At 45.0% G+C, this 23931-nt stretch overlaps 1 protein-coding gene across 2 annotated transcripts in view; it reads right to left on the reverse strand.

Moving 5' to 3' along the window:
- Window positions 1-23931, reverse strand: part of Hn (phenylalanine-4-hydroxylase) — a 331150-nt gene that overhangs the window by 123254 nt on the left and 183965 nt on the right. The gene's annotated exons all lie outside the window — the stretch shown is intronic.

A 23931-nucleotide genomic window follows, 5' to 3' on the forward strand; every position in this document is an offset into this window, starting at 1 on the left:
CCATCTTAAATCTTTCAAGAGAACCAACGTTACCAAGTTCTCTTTTTCAGTATAGTTGTGATAAATAATCCTATTATCGCCATGTGTAGATTCTTGTTCGTAGACTTCTGGTTCCTGCACTCATGTTCCTCGTTGCTCTCTCCACAACACTGTGATTGTGGGCACACTACTAGAAGTGTAGTAGGTGCAAATCGCTGCAATATGCAGAAAATTCATTGCCATTAGTTACCTCCCACAGAACCTACACAGACAACACAGCTCGCATACTTTTACTTCTAACTTAAAGGGCCTTTCTAATATACCGGGCCACCTCTTTAGTTGGTGTTTCTATCAGTTTTTCTTGTACTTCATGAAGTCGCCTATTTTCTATATTATTTTCCTTCAATCTGATATCTTTTATTTTCCTTTTCAACGCCATTAAACCTCTTATTCTTTTGGCTTTACGTTGAACTTTTCTACTGACTTTCCTACTGCATTTCTCGTTTATCCTATTAATCTTTTCTTGCCATATTTTATACTTTTCTTTTATCGTCCCCCTCCCTTTGTTGATTTTCAATAGTCCTGCAGTTTCAATCTCTTCTTTGAATCTTTTTAAGTCCAGGATTCTTTTCTTCTAATTATCCAGGCTAGTGTCCGTTTGCCAGTTCATTTCAATTACCATGGCATTGTGATCCGTATAAGTAATCCTATCTTATTCTGTAGGGTGTTACTACTTTTTCTTCATCTATGAGGATCCTTTTGACCCCTTCCTCATCCTCTTTTCTGATTATTCCATAATCTATAATCGTACTTTTTTTCCATTTTCACTTCTAGTCCATTTTCCACTACATTTTTCATGTGTATTGATAATACTTGAATTTATATTATCAACTAGCTGTGCTAGCATCTTGCCACTTCCTGTTAATTCAGGCCTATTTCCCATTATTTTCTCTCCTACTTTATAATTAGTCTCCTACTAATAATATTTTTTTCTCTGTTCATATCTCCTATCTTGACTTGTTCCTTTATTGTTTTATACATTTCTTCCTTTTCTTTCTTGGTACGCTTGCCTCCTTATGGAGCATACACTAATCCTAACCTAATCTTGGTATGACCACTGTCAATTTTCATCCAGAGTGCTTCATGTGTCTTATTTTCTCTGTTCATTTCAACTGAACTTTCCAGCGATAAACCGCCAATCGTAGGAGATGAAGCGCGAAGTTGATGATATTGTATTGCAGTCAAAGCACAGCCTTTGCAACGGCGCCTCTAGTAATCTTGCGATGTATTGTGTAATTGAGTTTATCTTTCTTTTATGTTATGTCTTTTTCGCCACATCAGGTATAACATTTATTTCTTCTTTTCTATATTTATTTCACTACATACAAATGAACTAACTATCATCTTTAAGATTTCATCTTCTTTCAGTTCATCTTCCTATATCAAGAATTCCAGTCCATCTACATACAGTCAAACTTTGCATTGGCTTAAGATATTTTTTCTTATGTAATAAATGACACTAAATCTGCCTTGTGGCAACCTTTTTCAATAGCTCCTATATTTTATTGTAAACAATGCATAGAACTTGGCTTTCCTTTCTTCTCTCTTCTTCCACTGCTGCGGTTTATTTCATTAAAGCATCAAATGTAAAACAGTGAAGTCCTTTCAATTGTAATTCATATCAATTGACGTTACAAGAGTTTTTTTTAATCTCATTCAGCTATGTTTGAGTTTAGGCACTGATGAATATACCACTTCTTACATTTTTCCCATTCGTCGTAAGTAAACGTAACACTTTTCACGAGAACCCGACTGTTCTGCTATTTTGGGTCGATGTGGCTAATACAACTAATTGTCTTCACCATGCTTTTTCCTATGTCTCTCCTAAAACAAAGAGAGATGGATCTGTCATAACAACGAAAGATGAAAAAAGGCAACAATGGAGAGAACACTTCAGTGAGGTCATGAATATGAGATATGAAGTAAATAATTTGATTGATATACCTGAAGCTGATGAAGGCCTCGATGTGCGGATGAATGAATTAGGTGTGTGCAAATTCGAAGCTATCATTAAAAAACTCAGGGGATGGAAAGCCCCTGGTTATGATGAAATAACTGTATAGATTATAATGGCTGAAAATGAAGTGACCCCCAGAATACAAGAATATTTTATAGAATGTGGCAAGAAAAGGAAAAACCTGATGAGTGGGAGTTAAGAGTGTTGGTGAAAATGATAAAAAAGGAGACCTGACTGATTAGAATAGTTACAGAGACATCACACTTATGTCAGTTGTCATGGAAATACATAATATGATTATTCAAAAGGGACTAGAGAGAATGAATGATGAAAAGCTGAGAGATGAGCATGCAATATTTAGAAAAGGTACAAGTTGTACTGACCAAATTTTCATTTTGAGACATGTTGTACAACAATGCGTAGAATATAGAAATCCACTTTTGATGGCATTTGTAGACTATAAAAAAGCCTTTGTTAGTGTGCACTGGCCAATTTGGTGGAGAGTCCTGTGTTATTATGAAATTCCTCTTAAATATTTAAATTTGATTTATGTAAATTTGATTAAGACTGTTCCTCAGTATAGCAAGGCCAAAGTTAATGTTAGTGGAGTCCTATCGCACGAATTTCCAGTGAACAGCAGAGTACTCCCAGGGAATGTGTTGCCACCTATGTTGTTTATCCTCATGAATTTTGTAATGTGTAGAACAGTTGGAGATGGAGGAGAAGGATTGGACTGGATTCATAATGGGAAATTAGCTGACCTGGAGTATGCTAATGATGCTGTCCATATTAGCAGAACAGGATTTGCAATGCTTGCTTACCAGAATGCATGAAATATCATATGAGGTTGGGCTCAGGATGAATAGAAGAAAGACAGAGATGATGAGAACTGAATATGAAATGGAAGATGAAATATCATTGGAAGGAGAAAGGATTAATGAGGTAGAATCATTTACATATTTGGGAACTATGATCTATGACACAGCGTCTTTAGAATTGAAGTTTAACAAAAGATAGAAAAAAGCAAATCAGACAATGGCTAGGTAAAGTAAAATTTAGAAATCAAGTTGCCTGAAATTACATATAAAAATCAGGATATACATCAGTTTAGTAAGATCGGTGTTACTGTATGGACATGAGTCGTGGTATGACAATAAAAACAATCTCCAACAGATTAAGTAGTTTAAGAACAAAGCCCTCAGAAGAATATTGGGAGTTAACTGGCAGGACAGGATTAGAAATGAAACTATAAGAGAGATTACTCGAGTGCCATATGTAGATGAGATCATGGTGAGGGGTAGATGGAGATGGATTGGGTATGCTCTTCACACTCCCCAAGAGAGATTAGTTCACCAAACTTTTAACAGAGTTCCACAAGGGACTAGAACAGTTGGAAGACCCAGGCCCACATGGCTGAGGACCATGAAGCGTGTAGATGGTGAATGAAAAAGTATTGAATTTAAAAGCTCAAGATAGAGAAGACTGGCAAAATCTAACTGAGGCCCTTTGCGTTAATAGGCGTAGGAGATGATGATAATGATACTGAGATTATATATATACAGGGTTTTATTGTAGTGTATTACAAGGCAATGTAACCTAGGAAAACAACTACTTTTTCTTATAGAAAAAATTACGCTCTCTTCGAAAATGACACTCGTTCCCGTCGCAAATGTATAGTTTCAGAAATATATATACTGTACATCTATATCCTACGATAATGGGGGACCCCCAGTGGGAACTCTGGGTTTTGGGTGGGGAAAACATACTGGGGAAACGATATATAATCGTAAAACAAGCCTTTTCTTCTCTATATATTACCTTCTTGAATATATTATTATCGGAGGAAAATACAAAACAGTATAACTGGATAAACTTTGGAGGTGCCGTTGCAAAGATTATTTCATGAAAAAAATACAGTAACCAGTTCTGCCAACGTCTGATGTAGATCAAATGTTAGCATTCCATGCTAACATTAGCACCCGTACGTACGTTCGTTCGTGCATACCAGTTTTCGGCCTGCGCAAATATCCCTCCCCCTGCGCAGAAAGCTTTTCCCCCTCCAATAACTCGTTTTGTTATCGTATACCTTTTAAAATCATCTCATTTTATATTCCCATTCAATATTATTTATCATACATTCCATTTTATCTTCCTATATTGGGTTTATTTCTTTTGTTATTTCCTTCTTCACTCCCCGGTTTCACATAAATACTTTCTCTGGACTAGTTTCCCTATCCAGTTCATTCATGATATAATCATTTCATTTTATATTCCCATTCAATATTATTTATCATACATTCCATTTTATCTTTCTATATTGTTATTTCTTTTGTTATTTCCTTTTCACTCCACAGTTTCACATAATTACTTTCCCTGGACTAGTTTCCCTATTTACTTCATTCATGTTTACCCTCTAGACTCCATTGTTTCTCCCTTAACCAATCACGAACCGATACGCATTCAAAGTTTACACAAGGGGGTTGTCAACTGGTATTTCCCTACCCCCTTCCTTTATCTCTTTGAGGGGTCTGTTCACTCGCCTTCCACCAATCCCTTTTCCCTTGAAACCTTTGTCCTAGTAAGGTGTCCGTCATTTCAAGTGAGATTTATTTTTCTGTATTTTGCGATGGAGGAAGTTATAGAAACTTTTATCGGCTGCAGTATTCCGTACCTAAAAGTATTTGCTAAATTCCATGGTGATTTTTATGACTCTTCAGCCAATGTTGATAATTTCCTGAAATCCCAATTTGTAATTCCTCAACCCTTACAGCGCCCCCAAGTGCCGTTCTTTTTTATCTTACAGGAAAGTCATTCACGTGTTTTATTGTAATACTGAATCCAACATACCTAAAACCAAAAAGAATCGTCGTTATGGTTATACCATTACTTCTTACTACATTTTTTGGAAAAAAGATCATATTATTTGCAAACCACTTTTTACATAAACATTGGCCCCACAACCATCCTCATCCTAGTCATAGGAGTTAAGCCGTCAGTCTCACCCTCCCGTGACCCGCAAGTTTCGTCGTCTTTTTCATAAAGGTAAGTCATTCCTCAATCGTCATTATATGTGTTTTCTGACCGGGGAACTCCTAGGTTTGGTTAGGTGGGTTTGTTAGGTTCTGTGCCCTTTTTGTACTTTTTATATATTGTGTAACACTTATATGGAAAATTCATTTAAAATACGTATGGAAATATCTATCATTACTATCGCTAGTAATGTCACCGTACCGCTGGTAACTCTGTGTATCATTCGTAACATGGAGAATTTTACCGTTTTCAGTAAATACCTGAGGTTTGTGACCTGTCATACTACTAGGTTAGGTTAGGTGGGTTTGTTAGGGTCTGTGCCCTTTTTGTACTTTTTATATATTGAGTAAAACTTATATGGACAAATTATTTAAAATACGTATGGAAATATCTACCATTTCTATCGTTAGTAATGTCATCGTGCCGTTGGTAACTCTGTGTACCATTCGTCATCGTTTGTAACACTGTGTATCATTGGTAACGTTGCTAATGTTATCGTTCGCAGTACATTCGTAACGGAAGTGACACCGTTGAGCAAGTGCTTATATCTAAATATTTTATCACAACATATATGACAACAGTAATTATATTTAACCATTTTAACAGAAAATATATGTTTTCCTGTAGGAAATATTGTGATTCAACTGGTTTTCACCTTCATTTCATCTGTAATAACAGAAACCAATTTGGCAACTTAAAGTTAGTCGAATTGGTTGATCTGTTTGTTTGCGGTTGAAATGAAGGTCAAATTCGGTTAAATCTCGTTATTTACTATAGGAAAACATATAGCCTATTTTCTGTTCGAAATCACACCCTGTAATACAATACAAATTTACCATATACAGTGTGTATATAACGGATTTTGAGCGAAGCGAAAAATCTATTTTTGGGTGAGATAGCCATGGCGTCCTGATGGAAGGTTCCTTTTTGGTAGCTTCCTTGGGTAAATAACTACTAAGATATTCCCAGAGAATTTAACCACAGGTTATCACAGAATTCTAACTTCTGGAGCGAGTATCCTAAAGGTTTCCCTTTTAAGATATCGTATATCAACAGGGGACGCATGTATTAACGCGCCACATAGCTATCTACACCCCGAACAGAGTTAAGGCTTCGGTGTGTAAAGGCAGAGAATAGCTGGGAGCCGTTCCATAGCTAATCTCATCCGTGGCTACTTTTGGTACTCGAGACGTAAACAAACGGACGCCATTGCTTGAATGACGTCACGTTCGTCTTCATCCTGAAGCCAGTTGCTTGCCGATCACCATGATACAGCAGAGCAGGGTGGGACCTAAAAACTGGACGAAGTAGCAGGGAGGGTCCATCAGGACGCCATGGCTATCTCACCCAAAAATAGATTTTTCGCTTCGCTCAAAATCCGTTTTTTGGGCTCAAGCCATGGCGTCCTGATGGAAGAATACCAGAGAATCAATGTATCGTGGTAGATTTTCCCCTATTGGTAAGTGCCAAGGGCTTTGAACAAATTAGCATAGTAATCTTAATAAAGAACTGTAGGGAAGAATCTTCCTGCCCCCCTTGGCAGTGAAGTTCCCACGGGCCATGCCGACAGGTGGTGGTTGGACACTGTGTGCTGAGAAGGTTGGTTTCGTCTCCAGGGTATGAAGAGTAAGTATTCGTATTGGAATATTACTTTGTAAGAGTGAATATAAAATAAGGGTTAGGACCTTAAAATCTCCATGAACCATGAGGAAGGGGATAATAAAACTATGACAGGCATGTATTTCATAGTAAGTAGGAGCGGATTGAGACGCACAAGTAATAAAATAGAAATTTTATTTCACAGTTGCAGAAATTAAATGAATTACAGCAATAAGTAAAGATAATTTACAGAAATTATAATGTACATAGTAATAAAGACTTGCTCTTGAATCTGAAAGGGAATTTCAAATTTATTAGTAGGCACTCGTCCTCGAGGAACGTTAGTCTTTAATTAAAACACATCATGCTCTAGGCATGCGGCACTTGTGTGACAACTATGACATTTCACCTGGGATAAGAACAGTTATAAGAAAGCACTAAGTGTTTTCGACATCACTATATATCGCTCGAGGGTCAACATAGGCACCCGAAGAGTTAGAGTCCCAAGTAACTCACTGTTCTATGCAGAGTTAGGTGCAGGTTTCATAACACTACCTGCGGCTACCACAAAATGTTTGACTTCGTGCACTTGTTTCGCATAATGTTTGAAGAAAACACGCGAGGACTTCCAGCCTGTGAAGCTTTTAAGGCTTTCGAAGTCCATACTCTGAAAGAAATTCAGAGACGATGCAACTTTTCTAGGATCGTGACCAGCGGGTGTACTGTCGGGATCCGCTCTGCGAATGAAGTAGGTGATTTTCGCTCTTAATTGTTTCAGTGACAGGTCGCTGCCCGATGTTTCTCCTTTGAAGAGTTGGCCTCCACCAAAGTTCGAAGTTCTGCGAAGATAGACCTTGAGGCTCTCTACTGGGCATAAAGAGGCATCTTCCTTCAGGGGGCATATTCTCCAGGGGCCCCATCTTTTGGTGGGTAATTCATTTTTGGCGAGAAACGTCGGATCCGGGGAGATGGTAATGTCTCCTGAATCAGTAAACAGGATATGACCCTCTTCTCTTGATAATGCCACTATTTCGCTGACTCGGGCTCCTGAGGCAAGAGCAAAGAGAAATATAACTTTCTGAGTCAGATCCTTGAGAGGGCATGAATCATTATCTAAGTTGGAGGCGAAATGGAGCACCTTGTCCAATGACCAGGATATCGGTTTCGGTGGGGGTGCTGGGTGTAGACGAGCGCATGCTTTCGGCAGTTTATTGAAGATGTCGCTGGACAGATCAATTTGGAAGGCATACAATATTGGTCTAGTCAAGGCCGATTTGCAAGTTGAAATCGTATTGGCTGCTAATCCCTGTCCATGAAGGTGAATGAAGAAGGACATGCAGAAATCAATTGTGATTTCCTTAGGATTTTTTGTCTTGACGAAAGAGACCCATTTTCTCCAAGATGATTCGTATTGCCGTCTTGTGGATTCGGTCTTGTATTCCTCGAGGAAGTCTAGACTTTTCTTCGAGATCCCAAACCTCTTCTTTGCGGCTAGGGAGAGAAAATCATGAGATGAAGGTCCTTGATTTTCGATGATGAAGCGAAGACAGTCGACTTCTGTACTTGTTGGGAGAGAACTGGGCCCGGGAGAGGGATCAGCTTGGGCTGCAGCTCCAGGACCAGGGGGTACCAGTTGCTCCGGGGCCACTTGGGAGCCACTAGGGCCGTTGTCCCTTTGAAGGTTCTCAGCTTGGAGAGGACTTTCAGCAGAAGGTTGGTGGGAGGGAACAGGTAGATCTTGGACCATCTGTTCCAGTCCAGTGACATGGCATCCACTGCTTCTGCCTTGGGGTCCTAGTACGGGGCCACGTACCGAGGAAGTTGATTGTTGTCGCTCGTTGCGAAGAGATCTATCTGAAGTTCTGGGACTTAGTGGGAGATGAAGGAGAATGATCTTGCGTCTAGAGACCATTCCGACTCTATCGGGTTTGTCCAAGATAGAGCGTCCGCTGTCACGTTGCGGAATCCTTGTAGGTGAACTGCAGACAGGTGCCAATTCTTCTTCTCTGCCAGACGGAAGATTGGGAGAAGCACCTGATTTATCTGGGGCGATCTTGAGCCTTGGCGATTGAGACATCGAACTACCACCAAGTTGTCTAGGGTTAGACGAATATGGATCGAGGGAGGCGGGGAGAGTTTCTTCAGAGTTAGAAGGACCGCCATGGCCTCCAAGATGTTGATGTGGAACGTCTTGAACAGGGGAGACCATGTGCCTTGAGCCTGTTTTTGGTGGGAGTGACCTCCCAACCCTCCAGCGAAGCGTCCGTGTGGATGTTGAGTGATGGAGGTGGGTGTTGAAGAGGAATGGACCTTTTCAGGGCCTTTGCTTCCGACCACGGCTTGAGGAGAAGTCGAAGTCTGTTTGGGAGCCGTCTCTTGAGGTCTCTTCGAGCGATGGATGCAGAACATCTCCAGACTCCCGCGGCATCCTTTAGCTGTGCACGAAGCACTGGGTTTGTTACTGAGGCGAACTGTAGAGAGCCTAGAACTCGTTCCTGCTGGCGTCTTGAGATCCGCTTGGATTTCAGTAGTCGCTTGACAGACCCTGCTATTTCCTTCCTTTTCTTCTGGGGAATGGAAAGGCGGTGTGACTGAAGGTTCCAATGGATTCCTAACCATTGGAACTTCTGAGCTGGAGAGAGGCGAGATTTCTTCGCGTTTATCTTGAATCCCAGGTGTTCTAGGTACTGGGTGACTTTGCTGCAGGATTTTACACAATCCTCGGGCGATGGAGCCCAAACTAGCCAATCGTCGAGGTAGGCCATCACCTGGACGTCTCGGAGGCGGAGCTGTTGTACTATGGCGTCCGCCAGCTTTGTGAAGATCCGAGGGGCCACATTGAGGCCGAAGGGCATGGCCCTGAAGGCGTAGCTTTTCCTTTGGAGTCGAAATCCTAGGTAGGAGGAAGCGTGATGGTTCATCGGAATGTGCCAGTAGGCATCCGCCAGGTCTATGGAGACCGTGTAAGAACCTCGAGGCAGAAGGGTCCTTATCTGTTGAAGAGTCAGCATCTTGAACTTGTCGTTCGCTATGAACTTGTTGAGGGGGGATAAGTCCAGAATGACTCTGAGTTTGTCGGAGTCTTTCTTGGGGACACAAAACAGTCTCCCTTGGAACCTGGTGGACTTTACCTTCCTTATCACCTTCTTGTTCAAGAGATCTAGGACATATTCTTCCAGAAGGGGGGTTGATTGTTGGAAGAATTGCTGGAATGTTGGGGGTGGTTGAGTCCAACTCCAGCCTAGACCCTTCTTGACGATGCTGTGTGCCCAGGGATCGAAGGTCCAACGATCCTGGAATTGGCGGAGTCTTCCTCCCACCGGAAGCACTTCATTGCTTCTGGTGTCCCGAGGGCTTGCTGCCTCGGCCGCTAGCTCCCTTTCCTCCTCTGCCTCTGGAGGGACGGCGAGACGCGTCTCTGCCTGCACCTCTGCTTGAGCCTCTACCTTTGGGACGAAAGGTAGTCGTCTGTTGCTCGAAAGCAGGGGTGAAAACCGGTGACTGTGACAAGACCGGTTGGGTGACCAGCTGAAAGGTCTGCTGTGGCTGAGCTGCCACTTGGGAGGTAGCGGGTCCCGGAAACTGGCGTCTTGGTTGACGTTGCTGGGGTTTCTGTTTGGAAGATTTCCTCTTAGGTTGAGGTCCGTCGTCCTGAGAGGATTTCCTCTTCTTTGACATGCCCCACTTGTGGAGAAGGTTCCTATTCTCCGTGGCGGCTTTGTCGGTGATTTCCTTCACAAGGTCAGAAGGAAAGAGGTGTTTGCCCCAGATGTTGGAGGAAATCAGCCTCCGGGGTTCATGTTTCACAGTGGCACCTGCGAACACGAATTCACGACAGGCTCTCCAAGCCTTCATGAAGTGGTACATGTCCTTCACCAGGGTTGCCATGTGGGATTTGGCAAGTACCATGTAGTGGTCTGGTACTCTGGTGTCACAGGCCATGATGTCCAGTTGGACCTGGTGGGACATGGATGCTGCGAGCCTCTCCTTCGTATCTTGTTCCCGACGAAGGAGGTGATCGTTGAGTTTCGGGAGGTCTTCATTAAACTGACGTCCGGCGACGTCAGGATCTAGCTTTCCCACCACGAAAGTATGCTGGATGTCCTTCCAGTGTCGAGTGTCGGGGGGAGTGACTATGGAGAAGGGTCTGCACTCCTCCAGTGCAGGGCAGGCTTTTCCCTCTTCCACAGCCTTGAGGCACGCAGCGAAGGCCTTTTCCATGAATGGAAGGACTGTATTCTCAGGTGCAACGTAGGTAGGGTGCTTCTTGCTCAGGGCCGGAAGCTTAGAGCAGGTAAAACCCCTACTTTTAAACGTGTTGGCTAGCATAGCCTGGGCCTTCGCGAGATCGAACACTATCTCCTCTTTCGGTTCGGTCTCTTCTTTAGAGGCAGGTTCAGAGCGAAGTCGGACGTAACAGTCCGGGTAGGCCTCGAAATTTGGGAAGAACTCCACGTCTTCCAGGGGGACCGTGCCGATCTTGTCACTGACGAAGATCCTGCCGGTCGCTATAACCATATGCTCAGCATACCTCCATGGGTTGGCATGTGAGCAAGCGGGGAGATCCTTAACCGAGATCTTCTTCGGTTCTTTGGATCCTATCATAGACCTGATGAACTCCTGATTCTCCTTCAGCCTGTCGTCCATGATGGCTTTAATCATCCGGAGCATCTCTTGGGTGGATGGCAAGGGTTCCGGGGTAGTGGAGGTAGACGGGAGAGACACTTCCGTCGGTGTAGGAGTAGGGGCGGTGATGGAAGGAGGAGCGACCTCTTGCTCCGACTCGGCGTACTCCACCTGGTCTTCATCATCTTCAGCCCCTTGAGCCATAAGGGTCTTCTCCGTGTCTTCCGAGACATCCGACATGTGTTCATCATCTTCGGAATCCAGGCGGCACTCGTGCATGGACTGGGCCATGACTACATCAGGTTCCACTGTAATTTGGACAGTGGGGATCGAATCCTTGGGTACCACAGAATCAGGGGAGGCCTTAGGGAACAGAAGTGACCTCAATTCTTCAGTGGCCAGGTACGGTCCGGTGGCATTCTTCTGGAAGCCACGCACCCACTTGCGTAGCTTCTCCCGAGAAGTGTCCCTGACCTCCGCTGAGGGAGGGTTATGGAAGGCATCAACTAGGTGAGCCTGGCAGACCGTACAATTCAGTGGGTCCCAGAATTTCAAATCCCCTTTCTTGTTAGCACAAGGGGCGTGAGTCCTGCAAGCCGTATGCCCGTAGAAGTGCGGGCGTTTCACAGCGCAGAAGTCGAAGTCACACTTCATCTGCTCCTCCTGTGGAAGAAAGAGAAAATGAGTATGGGGGGAGTCATAAGAATGGCTCTTAAGCTAAGTTAATATTAATCATTAATTTTAACTTGATAAAGGGTGTGATGCACAGAGGATTGAGAGAGTAAAGAAACATACTCCATGCATCTCGCCCGGCTGGCTACCGTAAGCTTCATCCTTGGATAATCCGAGGTGGCCGAAGGCACAGGATAGAATTCCCGCAGAATCCATAGGGTAATGGAATTCCATGGAAATTACCAAGGATAAGTTTGGGACTGAGGTCACTCAGTCCCAAATTAGGGGGCTAAAGGATCCCCGAGGGTAACTGCTTCCGGCAACCGGCCGCGCTAAGATACACGCAGCATGCTGGAAATCTGAAGAATGCAAAAGGACAGCATGATTACTAATAGAACAGTATCAAGGTACTGATCCACTAACGTAAACAGGCCATCTGGCTGCAGTGTAGGGCTATCAGTATGAGGTGATAGCTAGTAGAAGGGGGTGCAAGTCGTCTTGACGCCTCCGGGGGTCCGGCAGACCTCCGGCACGCCGGAGGCCGCTCCAGCAGAGTTTCTGGCATTAGTACAGACAGTATAAGTCAAGAGAAATACCAGGGTGGCGGCCGCCGGCACAGCGGCGGCGCGCCGGCAGAGGGAGCGGCGGCTCCGGCAGCCGGAGGATGCCAGAGTGGTGACAGGATCAAGGATAGTTATGGCAGAACCGGGTTGCCGGAAGTGGATGCCGGCACTCCGGTGGCCGGCCGGCGGGCGGACGGCCAAGCTATGAGGGAGGTGAAGAGCCATCGGCTGGAAGCCGGCGGCAGGCGGCAGTCCCCCGGCACACGGAGGACTGGCGGCCATGGGGGTATGGAGGGAGTCACCAAGGTAGGAGGTGGGTATCACCGACAGTGGAGGCGGCAAGGGACCGGCACCCGGATAGTGAAAGAGACAGGGGGAGGGATGTAAGGAGTCCAGTCATGGACTCCCAGACATCCCCCCCTGAGAGGGTGTACCCATGATAGAGGCTGGCTCTATCACCCAGAAGCAGGGGCCGCAGAGGACCGGGAGCTAGGGTAGCCCAAGGGAGGGCTAGGGAACACCCAAAGAGGGGGAGACCCCTGAATACAGAACACATCCAGTGGCTAACCCCATAGGACACTATGAAGGGTATATGTACCAGAGCGGACTGTACGCAGAAGCTCCAGGTTGCCCTATCACTCCACCTTAAGGAGGAGTTGTAGGACAGGGGACAGATGGGTATAGACTAACCTAAGTATAGGCTAGGCTATACAAGAGATAGGTGGGGAGGGGAGAAGAGAAGAGTCTTCCATGAAAGGGGTTCTGTACCAGAGCGGCCACTAAGGAAGGGAGGACACTCCCTAACCTAAGGTAAGGCAGCCTGACTGAAACGGTGCATGGGTACAGTTTCAGAATTACCCTTCCAAAACCTAACCTAGAGCAGGGCTGAGCGTCCTGAACTAGGAAGGATAGAAGACATATCGCTATCGCAGGACAGTCGTAGACTAGTCCTAGCCATAGAGGAAAGATTAGCCGTTCCTCACTCTCAGGCGCAACCCTAAGGGGGGTTCATTCCCTTAGGGAGGACTGAGAGGCGATAAAATACTCTGGTAAGAGCTTGATCCCTTTACGTGGTAAGGGGAGCAAGGCTACGCAGAGGGAATGCCAAGGGCAGGGGGATGAAGGGAGCATATAGGGGTCCTACATGTAGGTTAGGCTAGGAAGGCACACTAACTAACCTATCCCCTATATGGTCCCTGAAGGCGAAAACACTTGCATCACAGTCAATAGTATTGTAAAATAATGCCACTATCTTCATAAATAAGCCTAGGATCACTGATAAATCATGCATGAACACTGATATATAGGTGCACTGGCCTGGGGGCTATAGTAGCCAACTGGTATAGGGTCAATCGGTGACCGGTAAAAAAGCGTCAAAACACGATATAAAAGTTCCTAGCTATGAAGACTAAATAAACTAATGTTATCGATTAGTAATTGAGGCCGGAAGCGTTGTTGTGGCTAACTAAATAAGGCATGCTGAACAACAACGACGCCATAAAATGGCGGGTCCGGTAGAGGCACAGCTCTGCCACAAAACAACAATTATCTCGAAAAGTAATATTTACTTTACGGTCAGAGCTTAACTAAACAATACTGGAACCTTGTACTCAACTTTCCAGAAGAAGGCGAGGCCGAAGGTAGCGACATAATAAGGATGCAAGGCGATAAAGATGGCACAGGGAAAATCCGTCTAAGTAAGGCAAGCTACTAGCAGAAGGATGAAGACGAACGTGACGTCATTCAAGCAATGGCGCCCGTTTGTTTACGTCTCGAGTACCAAAAGTAGCCACGGATGAGATTAGCTATGGAACGGCTCCCAGCTATTCTCTGCCTTTACACACCGAAGCCTTAACTCTGTTCGGGGTGTAGATAGCAATGTGGCGCGTTAATACATGCGTCCCCTGTTGATATACGATATCTTAAAAGGGAAACCTTTAGGATACTCACTCCAGAAGTTAGAATTCTGTGATAACCTGTGGTTAAATTCTCTGGGAATATCTTAGTAGTTATTTACCCAAGGAAGCTACCAAAAAGGAACCTTCCATCAGGACGCCATGGCTTGAGCCCAAAAATATATATATATATATATATATATATATATATATATATATATATATATATATATATATATATATATACATACATACAGATATATAAACCTGATGAATGGGAGTTAGAGGTGATGTTGAAAATAGCAAAAAAAAAAAAAAAAAAAAAAGGGAGACCTGGCCGATTGCAATAATTACAGAGGCATCACACTTATGTCAGTTGTCATAAAAAATATATCATAGTTTGCTTATTCTAAAGAGACTAGAGAGAAATATTGATGAAAAGCTGAGAGATAAACAAGCAGGATTTAGAAAAGGTAGAAGCTGTACTGACCAAACTTTCCTTTTGAGACATGTACAGCAATGCGTAGAATATATAAATCCATTTTTGATGGTATTTGTGGGCTATGAAAAAGCCTTTGATGGTGTGCACCGGCCAATTTTGTGGAGAGTCCTGCATTATTATGGAATTCTTCTTAAATATGTAAATTTGATTAAGTCTGTCCATGAACATAGCAAGTGCAAAGTTAATGTTAGTGGAGTCCTATCAAATGAATTTCTAGTGAACAGTGGAGTACTCCAAGGGAATGTGTAGTTGCCTATGTTGTTTATCCTCCTCATGGATTTTGTAATGTGTAGAAGGGCTGGAGATGATGGAGAAGGATGGAACTGAATTGGTAATTGGAAATTACCTGACCCATAATATGCTGATGATGCTGTCCTTATTAGCATAACACCATAGGATTTGCATTGCTAGCTTACCAGTATGTATGAAATATCACACGGCGTTGTCCTCAGGATAAATAGAAGAAAGACAGAGACAATGAAGAATATTGGTAATTAAATGACAGGACAGGATTAGAAATGAAACTATAAGAGAGATTACTCGAGTGCCATGTGGGGATGAAATCATGGTGATGTGGTAAATAGAGATGGTTTAGACATGTTCTTAGGACTCCCCAAGAGAGATTAATCCACCAAACTTTTACTTGGGCTTCACAAGGTACCAATAGAGATGGTTTAGACATGTTCTTAGCACTCCCCAAGAGAGATTAATCCACCAAACTTTTACTTGGGCTTCACAAGGTACTGGAAGAGTTGGAAGACCCAGGCCTACATGGCTGAGGACTATGAAGCTTGAAGTAGATGATGAATGGACAAGTATTGAATTTAAAAGCTCAAGAAAGAGACAACTGGCGGAATCTAACCGAGGCCCTCTGCATCAATAGGTGTAGGAGGAGATGATGATGATGATGATTATATATATATATATATATATATATATATATATATATATATATATATATATATATGATTATATATCAATATATATATATATGATTATATATATATATATATATATGATTATATATATATATATATATATATACATGATTATATATAAATATATATATATATATATATGATTATATATATATATGATTATATATATATGTGTATATATATATATATATATATATATGATTATATATATATATATATATATATGATTATATATATATAATGATTATATATATATATATACATATATATATATATATATATATATATATATATATATATATATATATATACACATATACATAAATGAAATATCTTTATATTCTCCTTTTCAGGCGTCTTCCTTTTGTGATGGATATTCTTTGAAACAAAATCGCTAAATTGCCTCCGTTCGGTTGCAAGCACTTATTATGATATATAACAGATTTTGAGCGAAGCGAAAAATCTATTTTTGGGTGAGATAGCCATGGCGTCCTGATGGAAGGTTCCTGTTTGGTAGCTTCCTTGGGTATAAGACTACTAAGATATTCCCAGAGAATTTAACCACAGGTTATCACAGAATTCTAACTTCTGGAGCGAGTATCTCAAAGGTTTCCCTTTAAGACATCGTAATACAACAGGGGACACGCATGTCTGAACGTGCCACATAGCTATCTCCACCCCGAACAGAGTTAATGCTTCGGTGTGTAAGGGCTGAGAATAGCTGGGAGCCGTTCCACAGCTAATCTCACTCGTGGCTACTACTGATACTCGAGACGTAAACAAACGGACGCCATTGCTCTAATGACGTCACGCGCGTCTTTATCCTGGCGCCAGTTGCTGCCCATCACCATGATACAATTGTGTAGGGTGGGAACAAACTGAACGAAGTAGTAGGGAGGGTCCATCAGGACGCCATGGCTATCTCACCCAAAAATAGATTTTTCGCTTCGCTCAAAATCCGTTTTTTGGGCTCAAGCCATGGCGTCCTGATGGAAGAGTACCAGAGAATCAATGTATCGTGGTAGATTTTCCCCCAGAGTTAAGTGCCTAGGCATTGACAAAACAGCAAAGTAATCTTAGGTAAGAACCATAGGAACAAAGTATCCTGCCCCCCATTGGTAGGAAGTTCCCATGGGCTATGCCGACGTCAAAGTGGTATTGAAGGGCTATTCATCTTGACAGAAGAACTTTTAAGAACTTAGAGATGAAGCAGAATGTTTGATATTTGTATAGGAACATTCTGAAGTAGGCCAGTGGTGGTTGGGCACTGTGTGTAGAGTTCATCTCCTGATTATTCGAAGTAAGTATTCGTGTAGGAACCTTACTGAGACAAGGTGAATATAATTTAGGATTAGACATCTTAAATTCTTCATGACCATAGGAAAGGAGGAATAAATAAAACTATGACAGTATGTATTTCATAGTAAGTAGGAGCTGAAAGAGACGCATAAGTAATAAAATAGAAATTTTATTTCACAATGCAGAAATTAAATAATTTACAGCAAAAGTAAAGTTCATTTACAGTAATAATAATGTACATAGAAATAAAGGCTTGCTCTTGAGTCTGAAAAGGAATTTCAGGATTAGTAGGTACTCGTTCTCGAGGAACGCAAGTCTTTAAACAACACATCATGCTCAAGGCATGCGGCACTTGTGTGACACTATGACATTTCACCTGGGATAAGAACAGTTATAAAAGCACTAAGTGTTTTTAGACATCACTATGAATCACTCGAGGGTCAACATAGGCACCCGAAGAGTTAGAGTCCCAAGTAACTCACTGTTCTACGCAGAGTTAGGTGCAGGTTTCATAACACTACCTGCGGCTACCACAAAATGTTTGATTTCGTGCACTTGTTTCGCATAATGTTTAAAGAAAACTCGCGAGGACTTCCAGCCCGTAAAGTTTTTAAGGCTCTCAAAGTCCATGCTCTGAAAGAAGTTCAGAGAAGATGCCACTTTTCTAGGATCATGACCAGCGGGTGTACTGTTCGGATCCGCTCTGCGAATGAAGTAGGTGATTTTCGCTCTTAATTGTTTCAGTGACAGGTCGCTGCCCGATGTTTCTCCTTTGAAGAGTTGGCCTCCACCAAAGTTCGAAGTTCTGCGAAGATAGACCTTGAGACTCTCTACTGGACATAGAGAGACATCCTCCTTCAGGGGGCATATTCTCCAAGGGCCCCATCTTTTGGTGGGTAATTCATTTTTGGCGAGAAACGTCGGATCAGGGGAGAGGGTCACTTCTCCTGAATCAGCAAACAGGATGTGTCCCTCTTCTCTTGATAATGCCACTATTTCGCTGACTCGAGCTCCCGAGGCGAGAGCAAATAAAAATATAACTTTCTGAGTCAGATCCTTGAGGGGGCATGAATCATTGTCCAAGTTGGAGGCGAAATGGAGCACCTTGTCTAGTGACCAGGAGATCGGTTTCGGAGGGGGTGCTGGGCGTAGGCGAGCACATGCTTTCGGCAATTTGTTAAAGATGTCGTTGGACAGATCAATTTGGAAAGCATATAGAATTGGTCTAGTCAAAGCCGATTTGCAGGTTGAAATCGTATTGGCTGCTAATCCTTGTCCATGAAGGTGAATGAAGAAGGACATACAGAAATCAATGGTGATTTCTTTAGGATTTTTTGCTTTAACAAAGGAGACCCATTTCCTCCAGGATGATTCATATTGCCGTCTCGTGGATTCGGTCTTGTATTCCTCTAGGAAGTCTAGACTTTTCTTCGAGATCCCAAACCTCTTCTTTGCGGCAAGGGAGAGAAAATCATGAGATGAAGGTCCTTGATTTTCGATGATGAAGCGAAGACAGTCGACTTCTGTACTTGTTGAGAGAGAACTGGGCCCGGGAGAGGGATCAGCTTGGGCTGCAGCTCCAGGACCAGGGGGGTACCAGTTGCTCCGGGGCCACTTGGGAGCCACTAGGGCCGCTGTCCCTTTGAAGGTTCTCAATTTGGAGAGGACTTTCAACAGAAGGTTGGTGGGAGGGAACAGGTATATCTTCGACCATCTGTTCCAGTCCAGTGACATGGCGTCCACCGCTTCTGCTTTGGGGTCCTCGTACGGGGCTACGTACAGAGGAAGTTGATTGTTGTCGCTCGTTGCAAAGAGATCTATCTGAAGTTCTGGGACTTGATGAGAGATGAAGGAGAATGATCTTGCGTCTAGAGACCATTCCGACTCTATCGGGTTTGTCCGAGATAGAGCATCCGCTGTCACGTTGCGGAATCCTTGTAGGTGAACTGCAGACAGGTGCCACTTCTTCTTCTCCGCCAGACGGAAGATTGGGAGAAGCACCTGATTTATCTGGGGCGATCTTGAGCCTTGGCGATTGAGACAACGAACTACCACCGAGTTGTCTAGGGTTAGACGGATGTGGATCGAGGGCGGCGGGGATAGCTTCTTCAGAGTAAGAAGGACCGCCATGGCCTCCAAGATGTTTATGTGGAACGTCTTGAATAGTGGAGACCAGGTCCCTTGAGCTTGTTTCAGGTGGGAGTGACCTCCCCAGCCCTCCAGTGAGGCATCCGTGTGGATGTTGAGTGATGGAGGAGGGTGTTGGAGAGGAATGGACCTTTTCAGGGCCATTGCTTCCGACCACGGCTTTAGGAGGCGTCGAAGTCTGTTTGGAAGCCGTCTCTTGAGGTCTCTTCGAGCGATGGATGCCGATCGTCTCCAGACTCCCGCGGCATCCTTTAGCTGTGCACGAAGCACTGGGTTTGTCACTGAGGCGAATTGTAGAGAGCCTAGAACTCGTTCCTGCTGTCGTCTTGAAATGCGTTTGGATTTCAGTAGTCGCTTGACAGACCCTGCTATTTCCTTCCTTTTCTTCTGGGGGATGGAAAGGCGGTGTGACTGAAGATTCCAGTGGATTCCCAGCCACTGAAACTTCTGAGCCGGAGAGAGGCGAGATTTCTTCTCGTTGATCTTGAATCCCAGGTGTTCTAGGTACTGGGTAACTTCGTCGCAAGACTTTGTACACTCTTCGGGCGATGGAGCCCAGACTAGCCAGTCGTCGAGGTAGGCCATCACCTGGACGTTTCTTAGGCGGAGCTGTTGTACTATGGCATCCGCCAGCTTTGTGAAGATCCGAGGGGCCACATTGAGGCCGAATGGCATGGCCCGGAAGGCGTAGCTTTTTCTTTGGAGTCGAAATCCTAGGTAGGAGGAAGCGTGATGGTTCATTGGAATGTGCCAATAGGCATCCGCCAGGTCTATAGAGACCGTGTAGGAACCTTGAGGCAGAAGGGTCCTTATTTGTTGAAGCGTCAGCATCTTGAATTTGTTGTTCTCTATGAACTTGTTGAGGGGGGATAAGTCCAGAATGACTCTGAGCTTGTCTGAGTCCTTCTTGGGAACGCAAAACAGTCTCCCTTGGAACCTGGTGGACTTTACCTTCCTTATCACCTTCTTGTTCAAGAGGTCTAGAACATATTCTTCCAGAATGGGGGTCGATTGTTGAAAGAACCGCTGGAAGATTGGGGGTGGTTGCACCCAACTCCAGCCTAGACCGTTCTTGATGATGCTGTGTGCCCAAGGATCGAAGGTCCAACGATCCTGGAATTGGCGGAGTCTTCCTCCCACCGGAAGCACTTCATTGCTTCTGGTGTCCCGAGGACTTGTTGCCTCGGCCGCTAGCTCCCTTTCCTCCTCTACCTCTGGAGGGACGACGAGAGGCGTCTCTGCTTGCACCCCTGGACGAGCCTCTACCTCTGGCATGAAAGGTAGTGGATGGCTGCTCAAAGGCAGGGGTGAAGACCGGTGACTGTGACAACACCGGTTGGGGGACCAATTGAAAGGTCTGTTGTGGTTGGGCAACCACTTGGGAGGTAGCGGGTCCCGGAAACTGACGTCGTTGTTGACGTTGCTGGGGTTTTGGCTTCTGAGGTTTCCTCTTAGGCTGAGGTCCATCGTCCTGAGAGGTTTTCCTTTTTCTGGACATGCCCCACTTGTGGAGAAGGTTCCTATTCTCCGTGGCGGCTCTGTCAGTTATTTCCTTGACAAGGTCAGAAGGAAACAGGTGCTTTCCCCAGATGTTGGAGGAAATCAGCCTCCGGGGTTCGTGTTTCACGGTGGCACCGACAAACACGAATTCACGACAGGCTCTACGAGCCTTTATGAAATGGTACAAGTCCTTCATTACTGTGAGTAAGTGGGATTTGGCTAGTACCATGTAGTGATCAGGTACTGCTGTGTCACAGGCCATAACTTCAAGTTGGACTTGATGAGAAAGAGATGCCGCAAGCCTCTCCTTCGTGTCTTGTTCCCGGCGAAGGAGGTGATCATTGAGCTTAGGGAGGTCTTCATTAAACTGACGTCCGGCGACGTCAGGATCGAGCCTACCCACGACGAAAGTATGTTGGACATCTTTCCATTGTCTAGTGTCAGGGGGTGTCACGATGGAGAAGGGTCTGCACTCCTCCAGTGCAGGGCAGGGTTTTCCTTCTTCCGCCGCTTTAAGGCATGCAGCCAAGGCCTTTTCCAAAAAACGAGGAATCGCAGTGTCAGGTGCGACATATGTAGGATGCTTCTTGCTCAAGGCAGGAAGCTTAGAGCAGGTAAAGCCCCTGCTCTTAAATGCGGAGGCTAGCATAGCCTGGGCCTTTGCGAGATCGAACACTATCTCTTCTTTAGGTTCGGTCTCCTCCTTCGAGGCAGGTTCGGAACGAAGCCGGACGTAACAGTCCGGGTAGGCCTCGAAGCTTGGGAAGAACTCCACATCTTCCAGCGGGACCGTGCCGATTTTGTCACTAACAAAGATCCTGCCGGTCGCAATAACCATATGCTCTGCATACCTCCACGGGTTGGCATGAGAGCAAGCTGGGAGATCCTTGACCGAGATCTTCTTCGGGTCTCTGGATCCAATCATAGACCTGATGGACTCCTGGTTCTCCTTCAGTCTGTCGTCCATGACAGCTCTAATCAGTCGGATCAGTTCTTGGGTAGAAGAGGAAGGATCCGGGGTCGAGGAGGTAGACGGAATGGACATTTCCGTCGGTGTAGGAGTAGGCGGAGGGATGGACGAGGGAGTAGCTCCAAGCTCCGACTCGGTGTATTCCACCTTGTCTTCGTCCTCTTCGGCTCCTTGAGCCATAAGCGTCTTCTCCGTGTCTTCCGAGACGTCAGAGATCTGTTCATCATCCTCGGAATCTAAACGACACTCGTGCATGGACTGAGCCATGACCACATCAGGTTCCACCGTAATTTGGACAGTGGGGATTGCTTCTTTTGGAACCACTGAGTCAGGGGAGGCCTTAGGGAACAACAGGGACCTCAGTTCTTCGGTGGCCAGGTACGGTCCAGTAGCATTTCTCTGAAAACCACGCACCCACTTGCGCAGTTTTTCACGAGCAATGTCTCTAACCTCCGCTGAGGGAGGGTTATGGAAGGCCTCAACTAGGTAGGCCTGGCAGACCGTACATTCCAGTGGATTCCAGAACTTCCAATCCCCTTTCTTGTCTGCGCAAGGGGCGTGAGTCCTGCACGCCGTATGTCCGTAAAACTGCGAGCGTTTCACAGCACAGTAGGCGAAGTCACACTTCATCTGCTCCTCCTGTGGAAGAAAGAGAAAATGAGTATGGGGGAGTCATAGGAATGGCTCTTAAATTAAGTTAATATTAATCATTAATTTTAACTTAAAGAAGGTGTGATGCATAGAGAATGAAACAGTAAAGGAGAACACGCTCCATGCATCTCGCCCGGCTGGTTACCATAGGCTTGGTCCTGGGATAATCCAAATGACCGAGATCATTGGATATAGTTTCCTAGGATTCCCATTATATTGGAACTCCATGGAAAGCCAAGGACAAGGTTGGGATCGAATTCATTCGGTTCCCAGTTAAGAGCCAGAAGGCCTCATTAAGGGTAACTGCTTCTGGCAACCAGCCGCGCTAAGATGCACATAGCATGCTGGAAATAGAAGAATGCAAAGAGACAGCATGATCACTAATAGAGCAGTACTAGGTACTGATCTTAAAAGCAAAGCAGCTTATCTATTTGCAAAGTAGGGCTATCTTAGTCTTATGATAGCTACAGAGAGGGGGTGCAAGTATTCTTGACGCCTCCGGGGCATCCGGCAAGCCGCCGGCATGCCGGAGCTCGCTCCAGCGTAGATTCTGGCACTAGAACAGACAATTTTCAAAGTCAGTTAGATACCAGGATGGCGGCCGCCGGCACAACGGCGGCACGCCGGCAGGGAGCGGCGGCTCCGGCAGCCGGAGGATGCCAGATTGGTGACTGGGGTAAGGATGGTACAGGTAGTATCGGGTTGCCGGCAGTATATGCCGGCACTCCGGAGATCGACCGGCAAGCGGACGATTAGATAGGAGTAGGAGAGCTGCCGGTAGTAGCCGGCGGCAGCCGGCAGTCCCTCGGTACACGGGGGGCTGGCGGCAAGGGTAGGGAAGTCACCAAGAGGGAGGCAGGTATTGCCGACAGTAGAGGCGGCAAGAAACCGGCACCCGGATAGATAGAGAGACAGGGGGAGGGGGGAAAGGATGCAGGAAGTACCGTCAGGGTTCCAGACATCCCTCCCCCTCCCTGAGGGGGGTGTACCCATGATAGAGACAGGCTCTAGCATCCATAAGCAGGGGTCACTAGGGACCGGGAGCAGGTAGCCCAAGGGAGGACTAGGGAACACCCAAGAGGGGGGGAGACTCCCCTATGCAGAGCTACACTAGTAACTAACCTTATAGGACACTATGAAGGTATATGTACCAGAGCGGACAGCACAGGGAAGCTCGGGTAGCCCTACTCATCCACCCTAAGGAGGATTTGTAGGACAGGGGACAGATGAGTATAAACTAACCTAAGCATAGGCTAGGCTATACAAGAGATAGGTGGGGAGGGAGAAGAGAGAGGTCTTCCCAGGAAGGGTTTCTGTACCAGAGCGGCCACTAAGGGAAGGGAGGACACTCCCTAACCTAAGATTAGGCTGATCGGCTAAAACGGTGCAAGAGTACAGTTTCAGCATGGAACAGAGAAACCTTCCTAACCCGACCTAGATCAGGGCTAAAAGTCCTGAACTAGGCAAGGAAGAAGACGTATCGCTATCGCAGGAAAGTCATAGACTATCCTAGCCATAGAGGTAGGCTAGCCTAACCTCACT

The sequence above is a fragment of the Palaemon carinicauda genome, chromosome 28 (assembly GCF_036898095.1).
Source record: "Palaemon carinicauda isolate YSFRI2023 chromosome 28, ASM3689809v2, whole genome shotgun sequence".
Lineage (NCBI taxonomy): Eukaryota > Metazoa > Arthropoda > Malacostraca > Decapoda > Palaemonidae > Palaemon > Palaemon carinicauda.